This window comes from Nomascus leucogenys, chromosome 1a, assembly GCF_006542625.1.
Source record: "Nomascus leucogenys isolate Asia chromosome 1a, Asia_NLE_v1, whole genome shotgun sequence".
In the NCBI taxonomy this organism is placed as follows: Eukaryota; Metazoa; Chordata; class Mammalia; order Primates; family Hylobatidae; genus Nomascus; species Nomascus leucogenys.
In genome coordinates, this window is record NC_044381.1 from 22,732,239 (window position 1) to 22,759,539 (window position 27,301).

At 37.4% G+C, this 27,301-nt stretch overlaps 1 long non-coding RNA gene across 1 annotated transcript in view; it reads left to right on the forward strand.

The window, feature by feature from the left end:
- The window catches only part of LOC105738490, a 126,843-nt gene extending 104,789 nt beyond the window's left edge, over positions 1-22,054 (forward strand). The window contains exons 10-14 of the long non-coding RNA XR_004032142.1: positions 13,297-13,372; positions 14,639-14,772; positions 19,609-19,734; positions 21,152-21,362; positions 21,456-22,054. This is a non-coding gene — a long non-coding RNA (uncharacterized LOC105738490). The remainder of the gene's footprint in view (positions 1-13,296; positions 13,373-14,638; positions 14,773-19,608; positions 19,735-21,151; positions 21,363-21,455) is intronic.
- The last annotated feature ends 5,247 nt before the right edge of the window (positions 22,055-27,301 follow it).

A 27,301-nucleotide genomic window follows, 5' to 3' on the forward strand; every position in this document is an offset into this window, starting at 1 on the left:
AGGAAACAAAGAAGCCTAATACTAGGCAAGAAGTGCTTTTGATGGAATTAAGCACAATGAGGGTGTTAGTACAGAAAGGACATTTAATTGAACTGGGAATGTTCATGGCAGTTTTCCCAGAGATGAGTCTTGGAGGACAAATGGTATTTAGCCAGGAGGAAAGGGGGTCAAGTGTATTCCAGGGAGAGGGAACAACATGTACAAAAGCACAGTTTTGAAAGAACACTCCATTTTTGAGGAATAGCCAATAGCTGGGCATGTCTAGAGCATAGGGTAGTAGAGAGAAAGGAGGCCGGAAATGGGAAGAGACTTGAATGCCACATTCAGTTATTTGGACATCATCTTGTAGCAATGGGAGTCTACAAAATTTTAAGTAGAGGAATAAAAAGATTCCATCCAAAACTTAGAAAAATTACTTTGGCAGGATAAGAGACAATGAATTGACACAGAGCTGGGTTTGATAGCAAGAAACTGTTTGGGAGACTGTTCTAATTACATATTTTATTGTTTTTAGATGCATATATATGTACTTTTTTAACTCATCATTTCTTTCTGAAATTGGAATGTATCAATGGCATGCTATAATTTAATTGGCAGCATTATTTTGTCTCTTAAGGGCCCCCAAATAATAGTGTGTCATATAACCTATAGGATCTCAAATTAGATGAAATACAATGCCCCAGGCAAGAAATACTGAGGTGGTGGGGTGGTAAAGAGGGAAAAGATTTGAGCCACATTTAGATCCTGATATGGTATTAATTATTAAGTAAAAAAAAGGAATGTGCAGAACATATTCAGTATGCCACAAGTTGTGGAAAAAAGGTGTGCATGGATAGATGCACATGTGTGTATTCATAAAGTTAATGTGGATGCATAAAGCATCTCTAGAATGATACACAAGAAACTAATAACACTGGTGGCTTTTAGTGGGGGGCATTGGGTGGCTGAGGGAGAACAGTGGTAGGAAAGTTTTTCATTGTGTTCTATTTTGTACATTTAATAGTTTGAACTAGTTGTATTATGCACTTGAAATATGTAAAAAGATAAAAAGTAAGAGATATTCAGAAAGGACCATTGGCACATTTGTTGACAGATTGGTTATGGGATAAAGGCGATAGTGTTTTATTGACTATATTTTATTCTTTTAATTATTTCTCTAATTTCTTAAAACAACTTTATTGAGGTACAACTTCCATGCTATAATTTCACCCATTTTAAGTGCATGAATTCAATGATGTTTAGTAGATTCAATGAGTAGTGTAACCATTCCTACAATGGTTATAGCACATTTTTATCATCCTAATAAGATCCTTCATGCTCATTTATTTAATCTCCATTCCCATCTCCAGCCCCAGGCAACCATAATCTTCCATGTTTTTTAAATAGCTTTGCCTATTTTTGGATGTTTCATATAAATGGAATCATACAAAAGGTGGTGTTCTGTGTGCAGCTTCTTTCCCTTAGGATAATGTTTTCTGGTTTATAAATGTTGCAAATATCAGTATGATACTTCATTCGTTTTTATTTGTGTCTACAAAGTACTCTATTTTACGTATATACCACCTTTTGTTTTTCCGTTCGTCAGTTGAAGAACATTGCACCCATTTTTGCTTTTTGACTCTTATGAATAATGCTGTTATAAACATTTATGTTTAAGTCTTTGTGTGGAAGTATTTTTTCATTTCCTTGGGTAGACACCTAGAAGTAGGATGTTGTATGGAAAATTAACGTTTGACTTTTTAAGAAACTGTTTTCCAAAGTGACTGTAACGGTTTACACTTCTACCAACGATGTATGGAGGTTCCCACTTCTCCACATCTTTGCTTACACTTATTATTGTCTGTCTTTTTGACAGACTTAAGCCTAGTGGGTGTGAAGTGGTACCTCATTGTGGGTTTGACTTCTGTTCCCCTAATGACCAATGATGTCGGACATCTTTCATGTGCTTATTAACCATTCACGTGTCTTCTGTGATGAAATGTCTATTTGAATATTTTGCCCAATTTAAAATTGGGTTGCTTACCTTCCTATTCTTGACTTGTTAGGATTCTTTGTATTTTTAACTTCAATTTGACTGAGGATAATGATCCACCAGTAAGAAGATGCATTTATTTCTGCATTTACAAAAATCTTTAAAATTCCTTTACCTTTCAGAGACACCCTTCAACAGCCTGCCCTTCTTATTTTCAGAGTATGTATTTCCATGATAACACAAGTATCAATTATAAATATTAATTACAACTTTCCCTCCTCACTGCAGACTCAACCAAGAGTTATAAATCTGTGTATTACTTTCAATGCTCATAACAATCTTCTTAACCACCATAGGCAGACTGAAAAAGTCAATCTAGTTGAGTTATTTTACTTTATAATGCTTTTATAAGATACTCAGTCTGAAACTGAAAGATAGGTAGCTCTAGAAATGTGATAAATGGCCACAGAAGTAACAACTTTTAATAAATTAAATTATGGATGTTATGTCAATTTTAAGTAATGTCTCAGTTTTATATCTTGTTACCTGACCTAGATATCATTCCCTTTAGTAAAATATCTATTCATGCTTTGTGGCAAAATAAGAACAGAAAAATGGTTTTTGATTTTCAGCTTTCTCTGGTGAATAATTTGTTTTCTTTTATTTTTCCTTCTAAAATAATCACACGTTTCATTGCAACCCTAACCCTCTTCAACACACATACACACACCCACACACGACTTCTAGATTCTACATGTACAAGACTGCAAATCAAATTACCATAGAAAAACTAAGAAGAGAGGCCTAGAAGCAAGAGGCTGATACACTATCTCAGGCTTCAACAAAATATTTATCTCTGACTACACCAAGGATGGAGAGAGCTTGCATGTAAGTGGCTTGGGCTAGCAGACTGGGTTTTGAAGGAGGACAACATGCCATGTTCTTGGTTCTGTCATGAACTGTCTATGGCACATACCTTAAATACTGTTGGAAGGATCTGTTAGCTCCAGAGACTGCAACCAACTGCATATGGTCATAATTCAGCTCTCAGACACATTTTGTTGTGCCCACAGAGTGCTGTTTGCCTGTTTGGTTTCTAAACCAACACTTAAAATGCAGGGAATTTAAGATAAAAATTTGATAAAAATGGGAAGATTTGGCCATATTGGACTCATGGTAACTGAGATGCATCTGAATGATAGGCATTCCTTTGAATTGCACATTTGCTCTTGTTTTTACTATAGGCCACTCTCACTTTCTGTTTTTTTCTCTGCCTTTGAACGATCAGTTTTAGTACTGAAAAATTATCTAGGATACTAAAACCAGAATTTCCTTGCTAGATGGCTTGCTCATTACATTACCTACATGATTCTGTGTAAGGGATTGTGTAAGTTTTCTGTGGTTGCCATAACTATCACAAACTTGATGGCTTTATAACAACAGAAATGTATTTACAGTTTGGAGGCAGAAAATCTAAAATTAAGACTTCCAATTTTAGTCTCTCCAAGAGCCTCTGCTGGTAGGGCCATGCTCTCAGCAGAGGCTTTTGGGGAGAATCTGTTCCTTGCTTCTTCCACCTTCTGATGGCTTCAGGTGTTTTGTGGCTTGTGGCTGTATCACTCCAATTTCTGCCTCTGTTTTTATATGGCCTTCTACTTTGCTCCCTTAGTTTCTCCTTTAGGCTGTTTCTTATAAGACACTCACCTAAAACCCAAAAACAATCTAAAAGATTTTGCAAATATGAACATTCTAATTATCTTAGAGCTAAGATTTTCTTTTCTGCTAAGTGAGGGGATGGTGCAGAGAGCAGGAGAGATGTGAAACTAGATAGCATACAAAAATAGGTATTCATAGATCTGGGCCTAGCAAGGGTGTGGCCAGCAACTCTGCCCTGCTTTACCAGCATTAGAAAGCCAGTCCTCTCAGAAAGTGCCCAGCTAGCTAAATTCATGAGATGATAGACTACTAAGGTGGAATGGACCTCAGAGATGGTCCTTGGTCTCGTCTGAGGCTTCAGTTTGGCCAGTCAGAAATGTGGGAAAATTGAGGCAGGTCAAATAACCAGGAGTACAAACAAACACAATCTATCCAGAAAACTGGAAATCTTACTAGTGACTATTCACAGGTTACTTTCTGCATTCTGGGGTTTTCATTCTAGAAAAGACGTGTGTGTATGTGTGGGGGGTGGGGGGGTGCATGAAGAGAGAGGAGGGGTGCCCAGAAAACCATACCCACTTTCCCACATATCCCAACTATGACTGGGCAATTATGTCATTTTCACCACTGATATATAGCTGGAAGAGTTTAGTGTTGCCCTGCTAAGATCTGGATTTTCTTTTCTGGAGCTTGGCTACCGGGGCATTGAGAAGTCCAGCCAGGAGGTTGGTCAGAGGCTAACCCAAAAAGCTTTGCTTAACTCTGGGCTACAGCTGGGGGTTGCCAGAGAGAAGTGCCTGGCATTCCTGCATGCTGACTTCAAGCTTCGAAGTTGCTGCCCTCTGGTGAGTCAGCAGCAAAGGCCCACATCGTTCGAGAATGCTGCCCAATCAGAAGATGTGATGCCACACCTCAGAAATCTTTCTAAACCTCAGCATTCTGTAGACTTCAAACGACTCCTCCTGAGAAAGAATGTAGAAATAATTAAATTTATAAGATTAAAGTTATAAAAAGCATAGAGCCTATAATAATAACAGCAATAAGATAAACTCCACATTTGCTTTTAAAACAATTTATGTGAGTAGACAGCCAACCCCCTGTATTGTACTCCTTTAAAAAATATTTTAGGCTTTTTAAATGCTGAGGCAAGGGGACATACCAAACACTAACAGGCACATTGGGGTTTTCTGGCTATTGAAATAAAAATGTACTGACATAACACTGATGTACTGGAATAGCATTGCATTCTAGTGACAGTTATTGCAACTCAGCCAGCATATCTGTAGCTTGTGAGCTTTTCTTATCAGAATTTTATCTATAAATATACATATATGTAAATTCTATTGTGAAATAAAAATAAAATGTAGAATCTTCTCATCTTTCTTATTAGTCAGTATTGTGCTACTCTTTAGTAATTTCTCTCAATTTTTTCATTAAGCAGATATTAGTAGGGAAATATTCATGAGGCAGAAGGCAAATTATTTGCTTAGTGCAATGCAAACTTGCTTATCAGGTAAGAGCAGAGTCCCTTCCATAGCATTGCCACCATATGGCATTGCCATATCGTGGAGGCCATAAAGAGGAATGACATTGTAAAGATTAACTGGATTTTACTTGGCAAGGTCAGGCACCTAGATGGCATGCTATAAAATGGTTAGAAGTGGAAAGGAAACCTGTAGCTAGAGGCCATGTGAGATTATGGAAGTGACTTTTCTTACAATCCTGCCATCTGGTTTGGATTGTCAGGATCAAAACATTTCACGTGCCCAGTGAGGATGCTCTCTACTCGGTTTTGGGGATGAGGGAGACTCAGAAATAATGTTTGTGGTACTGTAGCACCACTAGGAAAAGAGAAAAATTGGACCTGACATGAAGAAAAGCATGCGGCCAGCCACTAAGACTACTTCCTACAGGACCGGAAATCTCTACCACCTTACCTCTCCTAAATGCTGGGTATAAGAAGTTAAAGGGAAACCAGATCATACTTACCTACTCTTTCATTCATTCATTCATTCATTCATTTATTCATCCATTCACCATTTGTTTTTTTTTTGTTCATTTACTTATTTAATACAAAATGTGTTTTGCATATCCTAGGTGCCAGGCATTGAAGATCCACTGTTATTGTTCTCAAATGACTGACAGTTTAGAGGAGAAAATGGAAGAATAAATAGACACTTGTGATGCAATATAATAGTGCTCTAATAAGAGCAACATACATTGAATACCACTGAATATTAAATACCAGGGACTTTGCTAGGAGCTATAAATTAATCTCCACAGTACATCTAAGATAGAAGTTTTACTATTACTCTCTTTAGGAGGAAATAGGGGTCTATAGAGGTTAAGACTCATAGCCTGGAAGGAGTGAACAAAAAAATACTTAGCCTTAGGTATTTTGACTAGAAGCTTGGGTCCTTAACCACCTACTCACCAATTTGAAGAAAGATGATTGAAATCGCAACAGCTACACTGACTCTTGAAAGCAAAGTAACTCGTTAAATGAGGGTATGTGTATACTGGCTGGGATATTGTGGGCTCGTGATGACTTGTAAGCAGAGGCAGCTGCACATATGAAGACCATGGAGGGTATATCATCAGCGGAAATGAAAGTGATTAGTGTTGGAGGTTTCAGTGCATATTCTGGTTTTCTATTACTGCATAACAAATCACCCTAAAATTTAGTGACTTAAATAAACATGATCATTTATTTAGCTCATGAATTTGCAAGTTGTGCAGAGCTTGGCTGGGATAGCTTGCCTTTTTTCCATGCAGTGTCTGCTGGGACTGCATGATTGCATGAAGTGGGGCCGGGCAGCTGGAGGTGTTCATGAATCTCTGTTTTTGCATGATATTTTCACAAGGTCTCTCAAGCATGGGAGCTTCAGGTAGCAGAACTTCTGACATGGCAGCTTAGTCCTTCGAAGGTGTATGTCTGATAAGAGAGAATCAGGCAGATGCTATATTGCCTTTTGTGACCAAGCCTTGGAAATCACTGGTCTCTCTTGTGTTGAGGTGGTTATAAGATGCTGCCCAGGTTCAGGAGGGAGCATAAATTTCACCTCTGAATGGAGAAGTGCCAATGTCCTGAAAAAGCACGTGGGCCCAGAAATACTGTTGTGGCAATTTTTTGAAAATCAAGTGTGATAAATACAGCACAGTGTAGTCATAAAAGACAGATTAGGAACATGATGTGCTTTGATTTCAACTATGGGCTCTATTACTTACTAACTGGGTTACTTTGGTTAAGTTGTTTGACTCTTGTTTTTTGAGATGGAGTCTTGCTCTGTCGCTGAGGCTGGAGTGCAATGGCACAATCTTGGCTCACTGCAACCTCTGCCTCCCGGATACAAGCAATTCTCATGCCTCAGCCTCCTGAGTAGCTGGGATTACAGGCATCTTTCACCACATCTAGATAATTTTTGTACTTTTTTTCTTTTTCGAGACTGAGTCTCGCTGTGTCGCCCAGGCTGGAGTGCAGCGGCATGAACTCAGCCCACTGCAACTTCCGCCTCCCGGGTTCAAGCCATTCGCCTGCCTCAGCCTCCTGAGTAGCTGGGAGTACAGGCACACGCCACCATGCCAGGCTAATTTTTGTTTTCTTAGTAGAGACAGGGTTTCGCCATGTTGGCCAGGTTGGTCTTGAACTCTTGACCTCATGATCTGCCCGCCTCAGCCTCTCAAAGTGCTGGGATTACAGGCATAAGCCACTGCGCCCAGCCTAATTTTTGTATTTTTAGTAGAGACGGGATTCCACCATGTTGGCCAGGCTGGTCTGGAACTCCTCACCTCAGGTGATCTGCCCGCCTTGGCTTCCCAAAGTGCTGGGATTACAGGCATGAGCTACCACGCCCAGCCCAAGTTGTTTGACTCTTGATTCTCAGCTTTCTTATTTGTAAAATGAAGGTACTAGTACTAATTTGGAGAGTTGTTAAAGATTAAATAATATATGTAAATGCCTTGGCATAAGGGACTGGCACAAACTAGGCACTTCATATATAAAAGCTGTGATTATTGATGAACCAGTAGTAAGGTACATAACTGGAGAAGGAGAAGGGGCCAGTTTGTGGGAAAGCTTTTGTAGCTATTAATAGTAAGGTGGTAAAATAATAATAGTAATAATAACCAAAAGTTACTGAAAACTAAATACACTGCTAAACTCTTCAAAAGGAATATCTAATTGGATCTTAACAACAAACCTATGAAGCTGGACTAATGTTATCTCATTTTATAAATGAGGAAATGTAAGATCAAACAGGTTAAGAAACTTTCCCAAGTTGATAAGTAGCAAAGACAGGATTCGAACCAAGATAATTGTCTTATCAGAAACTGTACTAGGATAGTCTGCATTTCATGGTAAAGACTATCAGATGCCACTAAAACTTTTTAAACAGGGAAGTCTTGTGGTCAAATTTGCTCTTTAGAAGGCAGTATGGAGTGCAGATCAGATGCTGGCAACACGGAGATCAGTTAGAAGATGGTTGCTCTAATTCAGTTGAGAAATACTGAGACATCTGAAATATCGAAGACATCAGTAGTGTGGGTGATGTGAAAGTGGTTCTAAGAAACTAGTGGCAATCATCCTTCATTACTGATTGGGCGTGGAGAGAAAGAGAGGTAACATCGGTAGCCGTTAGTCAACTCTGAGTGCAGGCACTGGCATGTGTGTTATTACCCAGGGCTCTAAGTGGAGAAAGAAAACAACCCCAGGGTGTCTTCAAACCTAAAGCATATTTCCTAAGCCTTTGCACTCTCAGTCTAGACTAAAAACAAACAAAGCAGCCTCCTCTGAAATGCTGGAAACCCTCCCCACTTGAAACTCTCAGATCTCCTACCTTGCAATTCTAGCTTTCAAATTCCAAGCTGAGCTTCCTTTCCCACACCCCGAGTCCTTGCACTGGGGATTACAATGATCATTTGTATGTACTAGGTGATTGTTCCTTCCACATCAGGGGCCTTGGAGCGGATGACCTAAAGCTGCTTTCTCCTGTCCTGACTTTCTCCACCCAGCACTGCAACCATACATGCAATTTTCTGGTCTTATAGAGAATGACTGACTGGTCATTATAGTCTTCCAAAAGGATAAGAGATTGGTGTCATGATGTGGTCTTCAGGCAGCCAGGGGGAATCTCCATATGAGGTACTTGTTGACTGTATTACTTAGTTTTAGGTGAACTTCCTGTGGAGGGACAATATGTGCTTAGAAGGACAGAGAAGGAATATATTAGGTAAGGCATTCTACATCTCAGATAAAGAACTTCAATGAATTGTTGGGTCAAGGTCTAAGAAACAAACCAGCCATCAATGGGAAAGTTAACTAAAATGAAGAACCCAATGTACAACCCCAAATACTAGTTTTTCTGACTATGTTTTCTTAAACTGAAATAATTTCTGAGATTAAAAAGAAGTTGCTGTGACTTTGTCTGATAGATGTATTTTTTGTTATATATTTGTTTGGGCCTTCTATCTCTCTTACTCTGTTTTCTTTATAATAGAATTAATCTCTGAAAAGTAACTTCACTGTATTCTGATGCTCCATTTTGAATAAGTCAGTGCTTCTCCCAGTGGGCTCTGGAGATTGGCATTTGATTGAACAGCTTTTGTCTATTGATTGTTTTCTTTTAGGTAGACTGGGTACTCCATTTAACTCAGTATTTCTGACAATAAATCAGTTGAGAAGGGAGTATTACTCTAATGGTTTGAACACTTGTCTATGCACATTGCTTGGTCATTCAATAAATAGTTATTGGTGAGATCAGGCACATTCAGGGTGGTATGGCCATAGACAATAAATGGTTACGACTCTGCCTTCAGTGTACCAGTATTTAAGTTATAAGGTAGTTAAGCTACACCAGTGCAAAATCATACAGTTTGGTCACAGTCCTACTTGAGGATCTCAAACCTAGCTCCTCTTAACAAACAAGGAGGCTTAAACTTGGCTTTGCGCACTGAATTATTCCTTTAGAAAAATACTTGGTGTACAACTCATCCTTTTCATTTACAAAGAAACAAATTTGAGCAGTTTCTCAATTTAAAAAGTCTCCCAAATGGATTATATTTAATTGTCCATTTCCAATGAAACTCACTAAATTGGTAAATAGCAGTGAGTGAATAACTGATGAGGTCATACTTTCTTGTTTTGGACTACTGCAAACACCACGGAGCAACAACAGATTAGAATATAAAGGTTAAGCAAGGGTTTAGTTTTTGCTCAAAAGCCATTTGCTTGTTACAAAGGCTACCAAACCTTTGAACATCAGACCAAACCAAAAATAAAACAAGACAAAATAAAAAAAGCCCCAAAACTGAAAGATGAAAACATAGTTTGATAACCTAAGCTGCTCTTCCTTTGTTTAACCTTGAATTCATGAGATTTTTTTTTCCCCAGAAGAAAAATTCTTTTGGGACACCTTCAGCAATTTAACATTTTCTAAGCATTACAGCAAATAAGAGGCAATCATTCTTCAGTCATAAAGATAAGCCAAGGAATGAAAGTGCTTTTGCAGGTCATGTCACCTGACAGAAACTTTGGACTGGTCCTTTCCTGGTTCAAGAGTTCAGCCATAATACCTACTTTCCCTATCAGCTGGCTCAAGCTGATAAGGCCCTGAAGCAAGCAAAGGTTCTTTACGAGCTTTTATTTAATTGTCCTTGCCACAAAAGGGTTGAGGGGATTCGTCTGTACAGAGTTACTTCTTGTTGGTCTATTTTTTCTTTGGAATAAATTGCTGTCTCCCCTGACTGGATAGAGTAAATAGAGTTTGTTTAAACACTTTTCATCAAATTCCTTGTGCCTAGTACAGAGCTTTTAACCCTAATAAGTTTCCTGTCTGTACTTATTGAAGGAATAATGACAAACTCTGCCTTAGATTGGTGACTGGCTAGGGAGAAACATGGTTCAAGAGCTGAATAAGTAAGAGCAAGTATTTTATTGTATGCCCATCAAATGTATTAGATGCTGGTGATGGAAGTAAGAGTGTGATAGAAGCTGAGTTCTCTAAAATTACATATGAGATGTCATCTGCCATTTAGTATTAGCTGTGTCTGTCTTTTTTCCAGGAATTTGGCCTTAAAAGAGATCATTCAAAAGTATTACCCAAATAGTGATTTATTAGGCTTTAATGTAGGGAACCTTTAGTGGATTGCAACTGCTATGGTCCCTTTGAAGGGAGCTGGTGCAAGATTTTCCATGCCTAATCATACTCATTTTCCCTTTCACTCCCAACGACGTCCCATCTTTCCTTCTATTTGGTCTGATAAACACCAACAATAGATCCTTTCTGTAGCTTCCATCCTAACTTGTATTCTAGCCTTAACGCTGCAACAAACTCACTGTTACCTAGAAGTCGATTGACTTCCCTGAATGTTAGCTTCTTTAGCTGTAAATAAGTAATTGTATGAGGTGATGGTTAAGGTGATTTACTAATTTTACAATTCTATTATTTTATGAATAGATCCTAGTTAGGATAGCTTGAAGTAGATACTTAATCCACTATTATTCTCTCTTCTAAGATATAGTTACTAGTTGATCATATTTTTCCTTAAAGGCTGAACTGAATTCTCTGATATCAGGCAACTAAACATCTCATATTTGTCAGTATGAACATCCATCGGGTGCCTGTTATTTAACCAGGTAGAATTCTTAGCCGTGATTGAAAATCTAGGTGTCTCTTCTGGTATTATCACTTGGATGAGTAAAGTTTGAAAACCATTAAGTTGACATTTCTAATAGGACTGTGGATTTAACATAGATTCCCAGAAGTCTTGGAATACAACACTGTACACAGATGAAGATATAGTACTTTTTGGTATTTTCTTTTTGCAAGTGGTACAAATATCTGCATGTCATAACATCATCACTATGGATCCCATCTTTTAATGAGAGTTTAGTATATGCTAGACACTGTCACTAAACATGTAGGATCTTGTTTAGTTTTCTCAAAATGTTGTAGTTACTATGATTATTTTTTATGTCTTGAAATCATCGTGTATACGTGCGTAAACCATGTACTAGAATTTATAGAAGAATTAAAATTCAAAAACCCTATACACATCTCTCATTTTTAAAAAACACCATTTTACCTGCCTTTAGATGCCCTGTATTCCCTCCCCAATCTCATCCCCTTCCTACTCTTGAAAGTGATCACTATCCAAATTTTGTGCCACACATTAACTTGTTTTCTTTAGCTTTGCCATCTATGTATGTATCCCTAGGTAATACATGACTTAGTTACACTTGTTTTCAAATTTGATGTAAATGTAATCCTGTAGTATGAATTTTCTAAGACTTGATTAATCTATGAACATTTTATTTTGAGATTCATCAATATTGATGTGTGTAACTATAGTTTATTCATTGCTATTGCTGAATAATATTCCATTGGATGACTTTGCTACAATTTATTCTACCATTGTTGGATATTTGGGTTGCTCCCATTTTATTTATTTATTTATTTATTTTGCTGTTATGAACAATGTGGCTTTGAACATTCTTGTACATACCTGGCATGTATATGTATGTATCTATCTGTCTGTGCATCTTAAGATGCACTAGAAAACTGAGGCCCACAGTCACAAAGCAACTTGTTTAATGTCAGAGTGAGTTGGTGGTGAGGCCAAAGTCTGAATTCAGCAGTCTGTTACCATAGTTTTCATCTTTAACCACAATACTCTATGAATCCTTATTTTAAAAAGGAAGGTCTGGAGAATTTAAAATAACTTCCTAAAGAGCAGGGATTCAACAAAGCTCAGTCTGACTAATGCCTTCCATTTTTAAAAAAATCACCCAAAACACATATTATGATTCTATTTGTGAAGTATTAGCTGATTACAAGAGAATGAGTTCATACTTGGCACTATTATCTCTTTCTTACAAGTGATCAGATGTCAAAATGTGAAAACTATAAATTTCACATTGTCCATATATATTTGATGTAACATTTTTCCTTTAGGAATATGAGTAGAAATAGAAAGAAAGGTTTTTACAGTGAAATAGATTTTTTTTCTCTCTCTCTTTAGCCTACCAAATCTCTTTCGCAATACTTAACACTTATAAATGCATTTAATTTCAGTGCCAATTAAAGAAATTCAAAAGTAGATAATAAGTGAGACCAGCGCCCAGTAAATGTTTATGATGTGACACTGACAAATTATGGGCTGCTATAATCAAGATAGCGTTAAAAATTTTAAAGTGTTTGTATGAACAAACCATTCTGGAAGGAGTGTTTGGTGTGGCAGTGAGCAAAACAACCCAGTAACTATGGCAGTTAGTGTTAAAGCTCTGATTTTGACATGAAAGGAATAAAAATGGAAGTCCGGCTAAATCACAAGTGTCCTGGAGAAACTTGGATGAGTTTCTTGGCTAGAGGTTTTTCCCACCACGGTAAGTATTTTCAAAGGAAAACAAAGTAAAATTTTTCTCTTATATGAGTCATATCTCTGTTGGTTGTAAGTGGCTGAAACTCATCTTGAACTACCAAGGTAAGAGAAGAAACATACTGGTTAAAGGAATTCCAGAAAGGACTGAACAATCAAACCATTTTGAAGGACAAGCATAGAGCTGGACTCTAGAACAACCAAAACGAGGGGTTCAACCACTGTGAGGGATCTCTCTCCAACTCTTGCTCAGGCTTTTCTCCCTGGCTTGACTTTCTTCTCTTTCACTGTAGATTGGCTTCTCGCACATGGCAAGAAACATTGCTGCTAGCACTTCCCGAGTTCCACGTTCTACAATATCCACTACTGGTGATAGATTAACCTATGGTTTTTCGGGTGAAAAGTTAAAAATTACCTGGGGAAAGTCTGCTTGTCTCAGATTGGAGATATTGCCCATCTCTGGACCAATATACTATTATGTGTGGCTGACTATATAAAAACATGGATATTTTCTTGGAATCACTTGGTTTGACTGGGAGAAGAGCATTCTCAAAACAAAGGAAGTGCAATTTATAGAAGGTAGTAGAATAGGCAGATAAAACAAGAATTCTTCACCATATTGCTCAAATAATCCCCATGACATTTTTAGTATATTGTAAAGAGAGTTCTAAAGTGTTTCCAAACTATTATAGCAAAATTTAATCTTATAATAATTTCTTCTTGAACTATGTATAATTTACCTGAAATATTTTCCAAAAAGCAATCAATGTGAGAAAATGAGAGCCCTGTCTTCTTAAAAAAATGAGTAAAAGTCTGCAGGTTCACAACAAAAGAAAATGAGGTTAGGCCTTAAATAAATCATGCTAAGAAAGCTAAAATTCTAGACAAAGTCACATCGGCAAAACTAGAAGGTTGGTACTGTGCTTCAGTTTACTGCTTGCTATTTGGTTAAGAGGAGGGGCGATGCGATAAAAATAGTGACGAAGTGAGAAAACTGATGTATTAGTTTTCTATTGCATTATAACAAGTCACCACAAACCTAGAGATTTGAAATAACGCCCATGTATTAATCTCGCAGTTCCTGTGTGTCAGACCTCCAGGCACTGCGTGGCTCGGCTGGGTTCTCTGCTTAGAATCTCACAGGTCAAAATCAAAGTATCAATGGGAGCTGCAGTTCTCCCAAGCTGGAGCTTGTGTTCCTTTTAAACTCTCAGGCTGCTGGCATAATTTATTTCCTTATCAAGACTTCCATATGATCCCCTCCATCTTCAGGCCAGAGATGGCCTGTCAAATCCTTCTCATTCTTTGGAAATCTCTGACTTCCCTTTCTGTCACAGCTCTGTAAATTCTTTTCTCTTCTGCCACCAGCAGAAGAGACTTTTAAGAGTTTATGGGATTAGATTACATCCATCTGGATAATCTTTTACTTAAAGGCCAACTATGCTATATAACATAGCCAATTTGCACATTACGGAGACTAGGGTATAAAATCTTCGGGGTCATTCCTAGAAATTCTGCCTGCCGCAGCCTGGTTTCTTGGCTGGACTCTAGTGTATATTTGCTAACTCTCCCAAGCCTCAGTCTCACTATTCGCAAAAGTGAGTTTTGATGCTCTTTGCCCTGCTTGCCTCACAGGATCTTAACATAGATGTAAGATCAAATGTAATAGCATGTCAAACAATGTGTAACTCCAGTTATACAAACATTACTGTATCTCATTGGGGATACGAAGCTCTACACACTTGAAGATGGTGAAAGAATATAAAAATGTAAGTTATTGCTTTTATAATAAACGTGTTCCTATTGGCTGAAAATTTCAATATCTGATGCAAATAGTCAACTTTCTGTTTTACTTTTTCTAATTATGCAAGACCTTGTAATCACAAACCTAAAAATTGCAAGCCACATGCCCATAAGGCCAAATAAAAATTTATAAAATTCTCTTAAAAAGACTCTGTAGAGTCCAAATGAAAATACATCCAGTCCTTTTAAAAGGATCCAACCACATACATCAACTGAACTATACATGTTACCAAAAACAATGGAACCTTTTCAGATTCTCTAATTGGCCTTTGGAACTTATGTAGCATCAGGTATGCAAATGAACAACTTCAGACCTTGATTACTCCAACCTCCTCTCCCACTGTCACAACCACTTCTGTCATGACCTAGTTATTCTCAGAAAGTTCCCTCTTATACCTGGTCAAACTTCTCTCACAATCACCTGTGACTTTCCCTCTTGGTCTTGGATCAAATCATCCTAAATACATTAAAAGTCCTGATTCTTCCTGTCCCTTAAATATATCTCTACTTGAATCACTGTGTTAGTTCAGGTCCTCTGAGAGAAAGATGCTAAGATGAAATTAGATGTGCAAGAGATTCGCTGAGGTAAACCTTGTGGGGAAAAATGGAGAGGTACCTAGAGAAGCCTGGGCAGACTGTTTGGCTACTGTGTTAGACTCATCCCCATGAAGGAGAAAGGAGAGGAAGGCAAAGAAGAAAATCCTTAAGATTTCAACTCTAAGAAAGTTTTGACAAAGCTGATTGGGAGTATTTAAGGCAAAGCTGCCTGCCAGAAGAGTACTGCATCTTTCAGGAACAGACTTGCTTTAGTTCATCTGCTGTGCTTAGTAATTGGCTGGGAGCAGCCACAGAAAGCATGGACTCAGTACAAACTTGGTGATGAATTTCAGAGGCAGAGGCTAAGACCATCAGTCTATTATTATCCTTGCAATAGCTGTCATAATTACTATCAGAGCAAACGATTTTTTGTGTGTGAATTCATGAGATAATGGTCTTTTCTTTCCTGCTTTCAAGAGCCATGTCATTGAAAGAGCTAATCATTCAAATTTATGCTGCATTACTGACTAAATATTTTCATTTATCATACTTTATTTTAAAATACTTTAACTCATGGCCCGATGATTTTCAGTTAACCAAATTCTCCCTTACTATCCTAGTTGCCCCTTCTGTCTTTTCCTTAGAAATGTTATTGTAATATTTACAAGATGGCCTGAATCCTGAACCCCCAATCTTCAATGAGCACCAAATGGTGATTATAGATTCCCAGCTGTAGAGATATATCAGACAAAGGAAACTTCATTAGTATGTACCAATGTTTGGACTCCAAATGCTTTTGTTTCTGAGTCACAAGGACTCCTCTTTCTTGGTGGCTTAAAGTTAGGCTGAAGAAGATTTACATTATGTTGTGCATGACCTCTTTAGTTTGGTTCTACTTATACTTTCAAGGAAGGAAGAGTGGGGAAGGTGTCCCTTAGTGAGCATATTTTGTACACATGAAAACAGGGTACTAACACTTATACCAGGACGCATGCATAAACTAGGATGGTTCTGAAAAAACTGCGATATATGATCACTCTAGGGTCTCCCCTCTCAGAAGTGAGGGAGACTTAAACCTTTTACATCACCAAGTACATGGAAAGAAAGACAGCAGGGAAGTGATTCCAAAGAGAAACCTGAAAAAAGCAATGAGGAAAGATAGACATTTTAGCCTTTTCTTTCTTCTCAAAAGTTCACATTCCTTTTAACTCCGCTTCACTTATGCTGCCCTAGTTCCAGAATGTTTCCTCTCTTGGGTGAAGATGGGAACGAGTACATGGGGCAGCAAGGGGTGGGTGGGACCTGTGCTCCCATTAAGTTTCTTCCAGAATCATTTCTACATGATTATCAGTTTGGATCAAATGGACTTGGGGATTATTGGTGGTTTTCTAGGGTAAACAGGGCATATTGTGCTGCAGGACATATTTTATCTGTAATAATTTGGGGAAATTTTCTTTTATATTAAATAAAACCAAGATATGTAATGAATTAGGATGAAAAATTCATCTGAATTTTATAAGTGAATCATGAGAACTCAAAGATACTTAGCCCTTGGGACCACTTTATACTCCTGTTCAGATCCCTTCGGCTAAGCATGATTATTTACTATTTTCAGCTATTAGTTATGTCTTGTTGAAAAAGTATGAAAAGAACTGCCCAATAAATTAGAGTGTGTGCTCAACATTCTCTTAGCTTCTTTGTCTCTTTCCAAAATTGGATCAAACGACATTGGACATGATCAACTTCCTACTGTTTTGACAACCATCTGAGGATACTTTTATAATTGATAATTTGGACTAGATTACGCAATGTGTGACGAGACACAACGTAGTCTGTACTCCCCATGATATGTATATCTGTTTGATATACTCAAACGGAGTATATCAAACGGATATAAGTTTGAGTAGGTATGGAGATGAGCCAGGGCTTATTTCTTCAACTTTACTTTACTGAATGGTCTTATGTGCCACAACTGTTCTGGAAACTGTGATACATTAATTAACAGATAAAGCCTTTCCCTCACAATGCATAACAGACCCGACAGAGTATGAATGTACGTACAAACTAGTGAATAAGAAAACAAATAAAAGTATTCAGATAGTGCTATAACTACTGGGATGAAAATAGAGCAGGAAGGAAAATACAGCCTGCTTGATGTGGGAGACAGGGATAGCCTCTCTGAGGAGGTGACATTTGACCCAAGACCTAAATGAGGAGAAGGAGACAGTCAGATGAAAATGAGGGAAGTAGCAATGGCAAATACAGAGAACTTGAGACAACTTGGCCCGTTGGAGGGACAGAGACAAAGCCAGTGTGGGACCACAGTGGATGAAAGGGAGGCTGGTTGGAGAAATAGGCAGTGCTGAGGCCATGAAAGGTCCTATAGGTCATGGAAAGACATTTGGTTACTTTTCTAATGACAGTGAGATGTTACTGGGGAGTTTTAAACTGGGGAATGTCATAACTGTCCAGATGTAACCAAATAGTAAAACCATTCTTCCTGAATAACTTGGCTAAAAGGAATATTATGACTACAGATGTACATGAAGATTAAGCAGAACATGGAAGAAAGGCCTCAACTAAACTTGACCTCATATAAATATGGGAGGAAGATCAAATGGAAGCTGGGAGTGTTGAAAGAATGTAAGGGGAATGACTTCTAATAATGAACAAAGGCTGTATTTTATTATGAAGAAAAATGTTATGCATCTTATGCATGCAGAAGAAATTCCCATTCAAAAGACTTGAAAAAGTCTTGGGTGTTTACTATAACAAACCTTTTAAGATCTAGAAAATTCACATACTTAGAGCTTAATTTCTAAAGAGCTCAGAATTCTCAGTATATTATATGCTATGAAATTTTATTTATTTTTAATTTAACCTACTTGTGTGCAAAATCAATAAGGAAGCTTAAGGAATATAAACAACTATTTAACATGGCCATTTAAATAGATTCAAAGTAAAGAATATCAGCATAGTGTTTCTTTGATATGACAGCCCCTCCTCCCAGGGCACTTAAATGAAGGGTGGGGGGGAATCTTAACCTGAAATTGAAAACCCTGAAATCATGTTTCCAAGGAAAGAGAAGGAAAATAGGAAAAACAAAAACAAAAAGCAGCAACTCATTTGGAAGCTCATGGGAGAGGCAGAGGAGGATTCATACATCTCAGACTGGTTTGCCTTAGCCAGTGAATCATTTAAATAGGAAAAAACAGGGGGCTGACTCAGCTTGAGCAAACTCTTGCTATCCCCTATAGAGGTCCGCACTTGGTGTGGCCCCTGCCGCTCTCCTCAGACCTTGCTGCCCTCCTCCTTTGTCACTGTGGAGAAACAGGAAGGAATGTTTATTAGCAAGACTGACTGGGGTCACACCCAATGCAATATCAGGTTTTTACCTCTCCCAGGCCTGGGAAGAGGTTCAAGGATCAAGGACAAGCTCCTGGTTAGAGTGAGAGGCAAGTTCAAACCTTTGAAAAATAAACTCACAACCAGCATTTGGCACAGGCCTCTGGAGTTTACAGAATGTATCTGCCTGTGTGTGATTTCATTAGTTTCTCCTGCCAATCTAATGAGATTTTACGTCTTGTAACAGTGAGGCAATTGGAGTCTCTACAGGGAAAGGAGCTTGCCTAAAACTGCAGGATGGGTAGCACTTGGATCCTGACTTTCTGACTCCTAGGATTGTGCTGTCTTCAGATGATCACATGCCTTCTTGGCAGATGTTTCTAACAAAGGAGAGAGTTGCCCAGGGTGGGGCTCTGCTAGCTCCCTTGTCATGAGCCTTTCTTTCCACTTTGCCTTTTAGTTGCACCACATAGTCACCTCCAGTTAGCTGTGCGAATAGGCTCACTCTTATGTTAACATGTACTAAAAGTGAAAATGGGGGGAGAGAGAGAGAGAGAAAGAGAGACATAGAGAGAGACAGGCTCATATTATGGTATGTTCCCTGCCCCACCCCACTCCACTCCCTCTCAACAGGGAGAAAGTACCTGGAGAAAATTATTGCTATGAAGGGCATAGCCAGCTAAATGGGTGTCACTTAGTCTGAAAAATCTCAAAGATGTCAATAAGCCACTTGAGACAACAAGGAACCTGTTTTCTTGTCATCATTCCTTCTCAGTCCTTGGCTTTGGGAACGGTGACTTTATAGAGAGAGAAGAACCTCTGTGGAGTTAAAAGGTTTATGAACTTTATTCCCTGCAACAAATCAGTGACAGTTGTTCCACAGGCTGACGGTTTTCCCTTTACCTTTCCTTTTTTAACAGCTATATGTCTCACAGTCCAGACTTGGAGTACAAGTAATAAGAAGAATAAAACTTAATCCCTTAAGTAGATTCACCATAAGTTAGCTCAGGGCAATTCCAGTGCAAGTATGGTCTGTGATCCAACAGGTGAGTGACTTTGCTGCTGAAATTCACACGTATGTGAATTTCACAGTGGCTTTTGCTTTGTAGCATGCTCTAATCCTTTTGTCCATTTTCATCACACAAACTGCTGAATACAGGATTGTTAAATGGATGGGGAGATATTATGAAAATCTCCCATTATGAATATCTCCCCTGCCTATCTGACCATTGTCCTTAGGCAATCAGGATCTTGCTTTAAGAAAAGGTAGGCATTGGAGTCAGGCTGCTGGAGTATGAATCATTATGCTATCATTTTTCATTTGTTTTTGCTCTGTGACATTAGGAAAGTTATGTAGAATTTTGTGCCTCAGTTTCCTCATTCAATATGGGTATAATAACTGTGCCTGTCTTGTAGGATTATTGTGAGGTCTAAGTGCAATAATATATAGTACACTGTGCCTGGCATCTAGTAGGCATTCATTAAGATGACATGAAGATAACACAGATATATCTTAACATGTAATTATGATTTTGCTTATTCAAGCCCAAGCATTCCAATTTAATGGAGTTAGGCAAACACAGTAAATTCATTGCTCTTTCCTTTTTATGCTACTTCCTTTGAAGAGGCAGTCAAGTTCCATTTGACTGATTCGGAACTTTTTAGCAAGGTATATTATGCTGACTTCACTCTTACATGCTCTCGGGGCTATAATTCATCAAGTTAGGTGAGCAAAGAAGTGTGTTGGTGAAAGAGAAATGAGAAAGAACAAGGAAGAAAAAAAGGGTCACGAGCTTATTCACTGCCAATATTTATTATATGGAACAATGACCATCCTTCAGAAGTGTTTTTTCTCTATTGTACTGTAGATGTGGAAGAATTATCATCGCTCAATAGCTGTCTCAGTCACTACCTGATAGACTTGGGAGGTCTGGCTATTTCAGGGCTCATTTGACATACAGTGACATTTTTGGATTAAAGCTTTCATGATGAGTGCCAGTCTGGGTCCAAAATGGTTGAAAGCTGTCGCCATCTATAGGCTAGTTGTTTGTAGTAAAATACTTCCCCTCACTGCATTAGGTTCTTGGTACCATTTATCTAGCAGAGTTCTTCAGTAGGCTTGAGGCTTAGCAGTAAAGTTAAAACAATAACCAACATCCCAAACCCAGTGGCTCTCAAATCTCAGTGAGGTGGCATAGAACTTTAGCATGAACTGGAGCTTGGGTTCAGCTAGACTTTCATATAAATCCTTGTTTGAAGTTAGTAGTTGTGTGATCTTGGGCACTGATATTAAATCTTTATGAGAAAGTTATCTCTGAAATATGGGAAATAAACCTTACACTTAGGTTGTTGTGAAGATTCAATGAGTTATAACGATTGTATATACCATAATGATCTATATTATAGATGTTTCATAAATATGATTGCCTTCATTTTATTCTTTCCTTGTCTCTTTCTTCCCAGTATCTTACAGACAGCAAGTTGAACATTGTGGGGTGCATAAGCTACTGAGGCCTTTGAAGCCTTCTGCTACATGGAGGCTGGGGCCAGAGTCAAGATTTATGCTTTGCAGCACACTGGTCAGCTGTTTTTGCAAATCAGATTAAATGATTTTTAAATGAGGCTGAGAGCATGGGAGATACTAATGTGTATTTCCTTATGAGCTGCTGCATAAGTAAGTACTTCGTAAAATGTCAGGGGCTCCAGGATTATATGGTATTACTGTCACTATTGTAAGCACTTCTACCTTTTTTTCTTCCTTTTACAGGTTAGGAAATTGAAATACAGAAAGATGAAAAGTGATTTGCCCAAGCATATAGATCAAAGCTGTGGCAGAACCAGGACTGGAACCTTTATCTCTCTACTAACGGTTTTTTTACAAAAATAACCTTGTTTCAAAAATATTAAAAAGTCACAAGAAAGGTAAACATGTGGATAAACAAAGTGAAGAAAATAAAAATTATCCAGTAATAACATACTGGCATATGTCTTTCTGGTATATTTTCCTGTGTTGTCATCACTATCATCTCCATCATCATTATATCCATCATTATCATCATCATCATCACCATCATCATCATCATTATCATCACCATAGCGAACACATAATGCTTACCTAGTGCCAGATGCTGTCTAGGCATTTATTACCAGTATTACTGGTAACTCATGTAATCCTCATGACAACCTTCTAAGGTGGTTGCTATTATCCCCATGTTACATATGAAGAGACAGAAGCATAAAGAAGTTGCACAGCTGGTAATTAGCTGGCATTTGAACTTAAGCAGTCTAACCTTAGAATAATGATTTTAATAACTATGCTATATACATACAAATTTACAAAATAAAACTGGGCTCAGACAATAAAAACAGCTCTCTTTTCATGTTATAATACTTTTTCACTTCATAACACATAATCACTAACGTTTTAAAGATCAAAACAATGCACATAAAGTGTACTGGTTTTTAAAAAAGAGGAAATAGCCACTTACCTCAACCAAACTAACTTGGGGATAGATTGGATTGATAATGGCAAGGGTGGTGGGTAGATGGGTAGAGGTTGCTCAAAAAGAAACACAAGATATATCCTCTTTTAAGGATCCTGATGCTTTGCTCAAAGTTATTTTTATTCTTTTAAAACTAAAAAAACATAACTGTACAAAATTCATAGGGTACATAGTGGCGCTTTGATATATATGATGTACAGTGATCAGATCAGGGTAATTCGCATACCCAGTCATCATATAGTAGTATAGAACACGAACTTATTCTATCTAGCTATAATTTTGTATCCTTTAACAATTCTCTCCCTATCCCTCCCTTCCCCCTACTTTTCTTAGCTTCTAGTATCCTGTGTTCTACTTTTTACTTCTATGAAATCAACTTTTTCAGCTTCTGTATGTGAGTGAGAACATGCGGTGTTTAGTAGGAAATTTCTGTTCCTGGCTTATTTCACTTAACACAATGTCCTCCAAGAGCATCCATCCAGGATTTTATTGTCTTTTATAGCCTAATAGCATTTTGTTGTGTATATGTACCATATTTTCTTTGTCCATTCATTTGTTTTTGGATGCCTGGGTTGATTCTATAACTTGGCTATTGTGAATAGTACTGCAATAAACATGGTCTGTAGATGTCTCTTTGATATAATGATTTTCTTTCCTTTGGATAAATTGCTAGTAATGGGATTGCTCGATCATACCATAGTTCTATTCGCAGTTTTTTGAGGAACCTCCATTCTGTCCTCCATAGTGGTTGTACTAATTTACGTTCCCACCAACAGTGTATAAGAATTCCCTTTTCTCCACATCCCTGCCAGCATTTGTTATTTTTTTTTGTATTTTTGACAATAGTCATCCTAACTGGTGTGAGATGATACCTCATTGCAGCTTCAATTCACATCTCCCTGATGATTAGGGATGTTGAGCATTTTTTCATATATTTATTGGCCATTTGTATGTGTTGTTTTGAGAAATGTCTGTTCAGATCATTTTCCTACTCTTTAATTAGATTTTTTTTTTACTGTTGAGATGTTTGAGTCCCTTATATATTCTAGATATTAATCCCTTGTCAGATGAGTAGTTTGCAAATATTTTCTTCCATTTTGTAGTTTGTATATTCACTCTGTTCATTACTTCCTTTGCTGTACAAAAGCTTTTTGGATTGATATAATCCCATTTGTGTATTTTGTTTGTGTTGCCTATGTTTTTAAGGTATTATTCAGAAAATTTTTGCCCAGACCGAGGTCCTGAAGCATTTTTTTGTATGTATTCTTCTAGTAATTCTATTTTTCATGTCTTACATTTAGGTTTTTGATCCATAATGCAAAGATATTTATATAGCGTGAGAGACGGGAATCTAGTTTAATTCTTCTGCATCTAGATATCCAGTTTTCCCAGCACCATTCATTGAGGAGACTGTCCTTTACCCACTGAGTGTTCTTGATATCTTTGTTAAAAATCAGGTGGTTGTAGATATGTGGATTAATTTCTGGGTTCTCTATTCTGTTCTATTGATCTATGTGTCTTTTTTTATACTAGTACTATGCTATTTTGTTTACTATAGCTTTGTAGTATACTTTGATGTCTGGTAGTGTGATAACTCCAGCTTTGTTCTTTTTGCTTAGGATTGCTTTGGCTGTTTGGGGTCTCTTGTGGTTCCATATAAATTTTAGAATTTTTTTTCTATTTCCGTGAAGAACATCATTAGTATTTTGATAGGGATTGCATTGAATCTATAGGTTGCTTTGGGCAGCAGATATCTTTCCATTTGTTTATGTCCTTTTCCATTTCTTTCATCAGTATTTTGTAGTTTTAGTTGTAGAGGTCTTTCACCTCCTTGGTTACATTTATTCCTTGGTATTTTATTGTTTTTGTAGCTATTGTAAATGGGATTGCCTTCTTGGTTGCTTTTTCAGCTAGTTCATTGTTCATGTATAGAGATACTACTGATTTTTGTGTATTGATATTGTATTCTGCAACTTTACAGAATTTGTTATTAGCTCTGAGTTTTTTGGTAGAGTCATTAGATTTTTCTATATATAAAATCATGTCATCTGCGAACAGGGACAATTTGACTTCCTCCTTTCCAATTTGGATGTCCTTTATTTCTTTGTCTTGCCTAGTTGCTTGGGCTAGGACTTCCAATACTGTGTTGAATAAATATGTTAAGAGTGGGCATACTTGTCTTGTTTCAGTTCTTAGAGGAAATGCTAGTGTAGCTGAGGAGAGAAGTGAAAACAGAGTAAAAACTTCAGTAGAAGCTGGGGAGAAATGAGTTTGCACGAAAAGAGGTGAGGGATGGAACTGAGGGAGGTCTCGAGGGGTAAGAGAGGCCAAAGAGCTGGCAGGTGCTGCTATTAGGATGGCCAAGGATCCAGAAGTAATGATAAATGAGAAGATGGATTAAAAAAACCCTGAAGTTGTTTAACTTGAAGAAGAAGAAGACAGAGAGAAGTGAGGGCTTACTTTTCATGTTTAAAGGCTGTTATGTGGCAAAGGGATTAGATTTATCCGTGTTATTCCAGAGGACAGAAATAGGACAAATGGATGCAAATAGAGTGGGGAAGATTTAAAACAAATGGAGAAGACATTCTAAAATCAACTACAATGAGCGTAAACAACAACAACGGAAAGGACTATTTTTGCAGTTATGTAGTTCTTGTTCTCTATAGATACATGTGTAAGCAGAGGCGGAATAACCATTTACTGAAAATATAAATAGAAACAAAGCAAATTGCAGACAATAAATATTGTATTAGTTCTCATTTTGTAAAACTTATACAGGTATCACATGCATAGACAAATACACCAAACTGATGAACATTTGCCTTGTATAATCTTTTTTCAGTTTTTTATGAACATACATTACTCAAACAATTTAGAACAATCGGCTATATATATTTTTAATTTGTAAAAGGTTAGGAAAATTAATTATACTTTCTGAGGTCACAACTAAAAGCCAAGATTTTAATCCATTTCTATTTGATGTAAAGTCTGGTCTTTTTTCAGGAAACCACAATCCCACATTTTAAGGGCATTAAGAAAGGGATGAGTAGACAAAATGTAGAGGTAGTAGGTGCAGAATACAAAGTTTCAAGAGATTAGAAGCTTCTAAACTAACAAACAGCCAACTTGTGGAGTCTCACTGGAAAGTGACAAAGAGGGCAGTTAAGTTAGTTGGAACTGAACTGAGGCCAGACAGGGCTGTGGGACAAGTCAGGGTGTGGTCATTCTGGTAAGCAGCAGATGCAGAATCAAGACAGAGTTGTTTCTCCTTCTCTCTCTTTAATTGTAACGCCTTTTATAACAAACAAATACTATGCTTATTTCTGTCTTTAAATTTTTTTTTAGTAATTTCTCATTACTTAACCTCTATTTTTTAAAAAACTAACTTTTCTCTTGTTTTTCTAGTTAAGCTATCATTCATATTTATTATGTGGAACTAGAGGTAGTCCTGGCTACTTGGGAACAGAGTGGAGTCTAGCCATGTCAGGGCCAGAAGTGGTCTCAGCTAAGTTAGAATGTGATACCATTATTTACACAAGTGTGGCCTGCCTTCAAGATAGGGTGAGGTGTTTTATGACCACAGGCTTTATGAGTTATAGCTATAAAACAATCAGTCTTTTAAAGCAAACACACCACAATGTCTACATGCAAATGAGAACTGTCCTTCAGGGCTGTGACCTTGGGAAACTCTTCATACATACTAGCATAAAACGTATTTAAACTCTTCACTGAAAATATTATTCAGACCTAGTCTCTCTCTCAGTCTCTCTCTATGTTTCTGTCTCACATGTACATGCATGCATACACATGTGTGCACACACACATATGCTCACATCATTTTAAGATACATCTCATTTTTAACCAAAACCATTTTATCTTGCTTGATAACCAATTTTATTTGTTAGGCGACTTGGCTATAAATGCCTTTGGCCATCAGGAAAATCAAATCTATCATTAAAAGACACTGTTACTACTGAAGAAGTAAAAAAAGAATGGGCTACTGACTCTGAAGATCATACCCGAAGTAGAGCTGCAAAGATATTTGGAATATCGGTAATACCCAATAAAGAATGACCTTCATGCTATTTTGAGGAGATGTTTAAATGTCAAATTATTGAAATACTTATAAAATAAAAATAAACTAACTCTGCTTCATATTCCAACTTGTGTATGACACTTCTTAGGTTATCATTTCATTCCAAATTTATGGTCATTACCCTACTGTCATTCCTCATACTAACCATATGATCAACAGTTCAAAACCAGCCACTCGCAGAGGTAAGCAAGAAATATGGTAAATACTGTGTTGATAAAAGTATGCAGAAGCAGTCACATTTATACAGTAGTGAAGGAAATGTAAATTGGACAAACTTTTTGGAAGATAAGTTGAGAATGTCAAAAATCAAAACACACTTTCTGTTTTATTCAGCAATTATGAGCCCTTTGTTTTACAGATATGCTCACAAATATATACAAACATGTATGCACAATTATGTTCACTGTGGTATTGTGCTAGAAAAATACTAGAAACAAACCAAATGTTCATCAATAGGGAAATTGTTCAATAAATTATAGTATATCTAAAAAAAGAATAATATATAACAACTGAAAAAATAAAATAGTTGATATAAGCAGATATTCCAAGATCTGCCAGACATATTGTTAAATGAAAAATCTAGATATAAAACTGTTTATAGTTCTCTTTCATACTATAGCCAAAGAAAGTTCAGAAAAAACTATTTACAGTTGATTCTTGAATAATGCAGCAGTTAGGGGCACCAGCTTCCTGCACAGTCAAGGATTGCATGTAACTTTTGACTCCCCCAAAACTTTACTAATAGCCTACTGTTGACTAGAAGCCTTATCAACAACATAAACAGTCGATTAACACTGGAAAAGGAGGGGTTGGTCTTACTGTCTCAGGGGTGGCAAAGGCGGAAGAAAAGCCACCTATAAGTGAACACTTGAAAAACACTATGTTTTTCCAGGGCAACCATACATCTATGTGCATATTCATGATGAATATGTGAAAGAGTACATAAGAAAATGTGATAGTAGTTTCCTTTGGAGAATAAAATGAGAGGTCTATTATAGGTGAGAAAATAATTTT